This window comes from Lipotes vexillifer, unplaced genomic scaffold (genome assembly GCF_000442215.2).
Source record: "Lipotes vexillifer unplaced genomic scaffold, Lipotes_vexillifer_v1.1 scaffold481, whole genome shotgun sequence".
Lineage (NCBI taxonomy): Eukaryota > Metazoa > Chordata > Mammalia > Artiodactyla > Lipotidae > Lipotes > Lipotes vexillifer.
In genome coordinates, this window is record NW_006789873.1 from 2,437,914 (window position 1) to 2,444,800 (window position 6,887).

General features: G+C 42.1%; 1 pseudogene; it reads left to right on the forward strand.

Moving 5' to 3' along the window:
• Positions 1 to 5,707: 5,707 nt before the first annotated feature.
• Positions 5,708 to 6,296, forward strand: LOC103070126 (cAMP-responsive element modulator pseudogene; annotated as a pseudogene).
• The last annotated feature ends 591 nt before the right edge of the window (positions 6,297 to 6,887 follow it).

A 6,887-nucleotide genomic window follows, 5' to 3' on the forward strand; every position in this document is an offset into this window, starting at 1 on the left:
CAACAAGCACCACGATGGACTCCTGCCCCCAACCTCAGTTGGAATCACTTTACTCCCTGCAACCATGGTGCTGGGTTTATGTATCAGTTTTAGCACTTAATACAATCAATTTAGCTAGTAGTGTTAGTTGCAATCATAATATGAGCTGTATCATCGAGATCATAAACACACATGACTGGATTTTACAGGGTAGAGAACATCTATTATTCATTTCTTTGTCATAGTGTCTTGTATATAATAAGCACTAATAAATATTTGTGGCATTGAATCAAGAATTATGTGAAATAGTCCTTGGAAACATATCATAGTTAAAACATTGTGTGGATGTGCCTAATTATACTTCTGAGCATTTCAAAAAGATAAGGGCAAAATACAGTACGTACCTCCTAAGTATTACGAATAGCAAAGCGCAGTACCCACCTCATAAGTACTATGAAGATTAAATGAAATATATTTTTTTCAGGCCTTACACAGTGTACACTTTCAATAAATATCCAGCATATCATATCTTAAGTATTTGTTGTTTAATGATAAAAGCATTTAAGGCTATGGATTTTCCTCTAAATATGTCTTTAGTCACATTCCCTACTTTTTATATATAATGCTTCTATTAGCCAGGATTCTCCAGAGAGACAGGTAGGATGGGTAGATGGATATATATATATACACACACATACATATACATATGTGTGTGTATTTATATATATACACATATACATATGTGTATGTATTTATATATATATAAAAAATTCGATTTATTATAGAACTCCACTCATAGTTATGAAGATTGATACATCCCATAATCTGCCGTCTGCAAGCTGGGGGACCAGGAAAGCTGGTGGTGTAATTCAGTCCAGGTCCGAAGATGTAAAAACCAGGGGAGCCAATGGTTTAACTCCCAGTCCAAGGCCAAAAGCCTGAGAATGGGGGATGGGGGGAGAACTGCAGCTGTAGGTCCCTGAGTCTAAAAGCCAGAGATAGATAACTAATGAGAACCTACTGTATAGCACAGGGAACTCTACTCAGTGCTCTGTGGTGACCTAAATGGGAAGGAAATCCAAAAAAGAGGGGATATATGTATACGTATAACTAATTCACTTTGCTGTACAGCAGAAACTAACAACATTGTAAAGCAACTATACTCCAATAAAAATTAAAAAAATAAATAAAAGCCAGAGAACCAGGAGCTCCAATGTTCAAGGGCAGGAAAAGATGGACATCCCAGCTGAAGAAGAGAGCGAGGGAATTCGCCCTTCCTCTGCCTTTTTGTTCTATTCAGGCTCTCAACAGATTGGGTGATGCCTACCCACATCGGTGAGGGCGGAACTCTTTACTCAGTCACGGAATGAATGCACATCTCTTCTGAAAACACTCTCACAGACATGCCCAGAAATAATGTTTTACCAGCTATCTGGGAATCCTTTAGCCCAGTCAAGTTGGCACATAAAATTAACCGTCACAATGTTATTATTGATGACTTCAAAATTATTTATTATCACAGTTTTTATTATAATTCCTCTTTGACCCAAGAACTGTACAATATTGCCATTTTCCTCTTAATTTTTGGCTCTCCTGCCCTGTGATCAGAAAATGAGGTTCACTGTATTTCTACATTTAAAGTTCATTTAGGTTTTTTAAAAAGACACATATTTGGGGCTTCCCTGGTGGCGCAGTGGTTGAGAGTCCGCCTGCCGATGCAGGGGACACGGGTTCGTGCCCCGGTCCAGGAAGATCCCACGTGCCGCGGAGCGGCTGGGCCCGTGAGCCATGGCCACTGAGCCTGCGCGTCCGGAGCCTGTGCTGCGCAACGGGAGAGGCCACAACAGTGAGAGGCCCGTGTACCGCATAAAAAAAAAAAAAAATTTAAAAAGACACATATTTGACAAAATTTGCGAAGTATCCTAAAAACTCTAGAGAATCAGGATTCTATTTGTAAGGCACAAATTTAGAATACAGTCTTGGACCTCTAAATTACTTTAATGCCTTTGGCAATGCCCTTGGTGTGTGTGAAGAGGCAGTAACTTAGAAGAGATTGCCTTGCTCCCCGTTCGGCCCCCCTGCAATTTTGTACTCCCCATTCCCTTGGTAAGAGTTTTATTGGGTCCATTTTATGGATGTTATATGGCGATTCTTAACAGCTGTCCAGGTATCAAGGCTGGCCCTAAAAGCAGGAGGCTAAAAGACCTCGGAGAGACTTACCCTTTCCCAGCCAGGCTGAGAAAGCTCTCCCTTGGGATTCCACAGTGGTCTGTCCTGAAAGCAGCGAGAACCTGCGATGGGCATTTTGAGGTTTTTGCAACAGTGTCCCTCCTGAATCAGCAGGGATTGTTTCCCAGTGTGCTGGCGAGGTTGTCTAGGGAACATACAGGTGAATCAGTGCCCAACTGGCTCACCATCAGGTCGGGGAACAGAGACATGAAGCTTTGCCCTCTTGCACCTGCATCACCATAACATTCTGACAAGAAACAGTCTTAGGCACTTCCAGGAAACTGCATGCTCTTTCTTTCTGCAACCCTCTCTCATTTCTAGCCCAGTGTATAAACTGAATATTCTTAAAACGAACCAAAGCTTACACTTAAGCCTTGGGCAGCTCCTGCTTCTTTTTGAGTCCTCTGTAACAGATATGGAACAGATGAGAAGACAGCTCATCTCTTAGTCTTTCTTCAGCATTAATAATCAGCTTAGTCCCCCATTTCTGGAAATTCAACTACTGGGATTGGGGGCGGGGGATTAAGTTCTCTCCTCACCAAAGTGATGTGTAAGTCACTATCTAGTCTTTTTCAGCTTGCATTGTCAAACAGGACTTCTCAGAGGTCTAGCATGGCCTAAGTTCACATTTTTTAAGGATCAGAAGGTATTAAAATGTCATCTTTCCTCTGAGCGAGTGAAGCCCATCACAATCTCCAACATGATACGCTGATTTTCAAAAGCAAAATTTTATCTCCAAGGATTACCTGGAAACCTGATTCATATATTAAGAGAACCAGTTTACATTCAAAGTATATATAACTCCTGAGTCACTGAAGAATTCTTCTAGATGTTTATTAGAACAATGTTAGTAGTCCGGGTGGATTGTATGCAACCACTTACTGCTGCACTCAGAGTTTCAACACAACAATGATGAGTCCCTCCGTGGTCTTCCCTCTCCTGGATACTCCTACTTCTGTCTTAACCTTTCATTGTGGCCTGCATTTTGAAGTGCTTAGTGCTAAAGGGAATGTTACCGAACTCAGGTTCGGCTGTTCACCACTTGAAAAGTCAATATTAAAGAGACAGGAGTTGCTTGGAAAGGAAATGTTGCTTTAATCAGGAAACCGGCTACCCAGGGAGAAGGTGGAATCCCAAAACCAACTCCAAAGACTCTGCTCAGTCATGAAAGTTTTTAAAGGGAAAAAGGGGAAATAATCTCAGTTAATCATTAAGGTAGAGGGTCAGATTCTTCGTCATTTTTCTGTTGCGTGCAGATCTGCTGACTCGTGATCTTCCTTTGGATGCTATCTTGTCCACGTGGTTCACCTGCAAATTTGCTAATGGGGAAATTAGGGGTAGAGGGTCAGTCATTCTTCAACTATTTAATTCTTCATTCTTACTCCTTAGAATCCGGGAAATGACTCAACACGTTAGGGAAGGCATTGTGTACATTCAGAAGAGCGTAAGTCAGGAGTTAGGTTAAACGTTACCTAGTGATCTCATTTTTATAACTAAGGTCTGAGCGGAAACAGAGATGGACAAACAGAAAAAGGGCAGAAGAGCTGCTTACAGGAAGATTGTGCAGGATGAATAATATTCTGTGCTTCACACCACACTTTATATCCCTTAAACCACTTGCTTCTTCATACTCCCTTTCAAAACACAATACCTTTCAGCTCAGTCTTACCAAAGCCCCTGCTCTGACTCCTACATACACTGACCCAGACTGGATGCCCCTGGAGAAGTCAAAAGCATTCACACTTATCCTTCAACTACTGCAGCTGCTGAAGAGCCATAGAAGTTAAAGAAATCTCCCTGTGTTGTGTGTGCAGCACCTTGCCCGAGAGCGATTAAGTCAAGCCAGGCTGCTCCCCCTGTCCAGCTCAATGAGCTTCGGGTTCCATTCAGACCTCCTCCTTCACACACTGAACTCTGAACAATAGAATCTCCAAGCTTCCGGAATTCCCTGGCAATCCAGTGGCTAGGACTCTGCGCTTCCACTGCAGGGGTCACAGGTTCTACCCCTGGTTGGGGAACTAAGATCCCGCAAGCTGCGGGGCGCGGCCAGGAAAAGAAAGAAAAAGCAAAGAATCTCCAAGCTTTGGAGTCTGGTTTTCCACTTAGCATTATCTTAACTTTCCCACACCACTACATTCCGATTCACCTCTCTAAAGGCCACCGAGATTAAGAGCATCAGCTAGCTCTTGGATTAATATATATAGCTGTACCAAGACCCATATACAAGGGGAGAGGTCACCCATATTGGTAAAGATGGGACTGAAAGTTCAATTCTTCTATGTGATGCCAGGAAGCCTCTTAGTAGAAGTCATTTGGTCATAGTAAAGGTGCACGTGGCTACTAGATTTAGCTGCCTAACAGCTTTAATATGGAGAGGTTGAGAAGCTTCTTGAGAAGCCCTCAAGAAAATGGCTCACTCTCCTTTCTTCTCTGCTAAAAGCCATCGGCTGTTGGTCGTCTGAACACAGTTGTCAGTTTGACCTTCTTGGAGGGGCACCAGCATTGCCTCAAAGGGGCGTTGTTTGCCACTCTGCATTCCACTCTACAAAATGAATTGCAAGGTTTCCCCTTGTCCGCACCTTATAGTGTGATGACGTTGCTCCCCTAAGGAGTAAACAATACATGCTTTAAAGTGGACTTGTAGGATTTGAGTGTCTTTCTTTTGATTTGAAACTACATCAGATAAACTTGTACAGAGGTGGTCTGCTTCTGAGTCAGAGCTTATGGTTCCTGGGATAATTATATTTGATGGGGGCTCCACGTGGTTCAGGGTTTAGTAGTTGTCCTGATCCCAAGCCTGTGCCATCCTTATTGTTGTTTTTTTCTTTAATTGGAGTATAGTTGCCTGTGCCATCTTTGTAACCTAACCTATTCCTGCCTTTGAGGCAGCCCATGCGTATGTGCCCTCTTAGGCACTGAGGAATAGTAGGAGTTTAGCAGCCAGTCTGGAGACCTGATCTGGGAGAGGGCCAGGCATTCAGTTTCATCTACAAATGCCCATTAGGATTCAAAGTCGACCATCCTGAAAAAGGGTAAGGTTCACAGTAAGACAGCATGAAGCTGGCCTTGGGATAAGTTCAAGTTAAAAATGAGATAAGTATAAGGGTGTTCAGTGGAGTAAGTTTAAGGTTTATTGGGAGACGAGAATGATGATAATACCTGAACTGTTACTGGTCAGGAGACAAAAAACATTAAGACAAAGATTCGAATAATGTTAATGTCGTGTGCGACAACAACATAAAAATGACTGCTCCGGGTCCTGGCTCAGCGGGGAAGCGCGGTTGCACGTCAGAGCTGAGTGTGGCCGACAAAGGGCCGCCTTCACCGGGTTGCTGGGCAGTGGTGCGCCTCCCGAGGGGCAGTGGGTTCCTCATCTCCACACCCTCCCATCCGTAATCAGTGACCAGGGCCACTGCAGAAATCACATCGTGGCAGGATAAATGAAGAAGGAAACGGGGAAGGGGCAAAGCATTGATTGCAAATGGCAAATGTCTTAATAATGCGCAAATGTGGCAGGAAAAAAAATAGAAGACAACTGACCATGGAAACAGTTGAATCCCAGCAGGATGGATCAGGTTCTGTGTGACAGATTCTGTAACAGGTGTAACAGATTCTGTGGCAGAGAGTGAATCTGCTCATATGCAGACTCAGACTGGTCAAAATTCAATCCCTGGTTTAGCTCAGGTTTCTGTAGCTGCATCAGGCACCAGAAGAGGCTCCCCAGCTGTCACTCTAGTGCTGTCACCTTCTGGCCAAACTGTACATGCCCAGGGAATAATAAATGAGACACCACAGCCATCGGTTATTCAGTCACCACGAATACAAACTGTTCAGACAGCAGCGATTGCAGAGACAGATGAGTCTGCAGAATCAGAAGGTGTGATTGAATCTCGTAGATAAATCCTTTTGCGAAGACCCTTTATAGAAAACTACTGAATGAACTTTTCTCTGATGTGCCTAGTGTTCCCAAGATTGAGGAATAAAATGCAAAGGACAAAGGAATGTCCCCTAGCCTGACTACCATGGCAGTACCAACTACCATATATCAGACTAGCCAGCGCAATACAGTGTGTAAGATACAGTGTTAGGTTAGGCATCATTAATACCTAACCTGTGAATATAAAATTAAAACTGAATGTTAAAGTGAGACATTTGCACTGGTAGCTGTCATATACTATTGAAAAGTAAAAAAAAAAAATTATTACTGAATATAGAAGAAAACTGGGGGTAAAAATAAACAAGGGACAGTTTTTCCTATTTATATGTTATATCTACCTCTCATGAAAGTTTTAAACATGTTTTATGTTGTCTTTAATGATGCACGCAAACATGATAAGATGTAAATGTCTGTATTTCATTCCTGTTGGTTTTGTTACCAACAATTACATATCATACATACTAACCTAAAATAAGCACATTTGATTTCAAAATTATGTTTTAAATGTAATTCTGTTTTCACTACTTTCTACTGAGTTACTTTGTGCTGCACTTTTTTCCTAAAAGAGAATGGAAAAATGATCTACTTTTTAAAACTATAGCAATTGGACAGATCATTTTATTTTAAATGTTAAGCACCAAACAGATACAGTCACATTTACTTTTCAAATGACTTACATGAACTATATTAAGGTTCAGAGTGAGACAGCAAGCATAAGTGACACCTGGAATAAAGTTAAGGT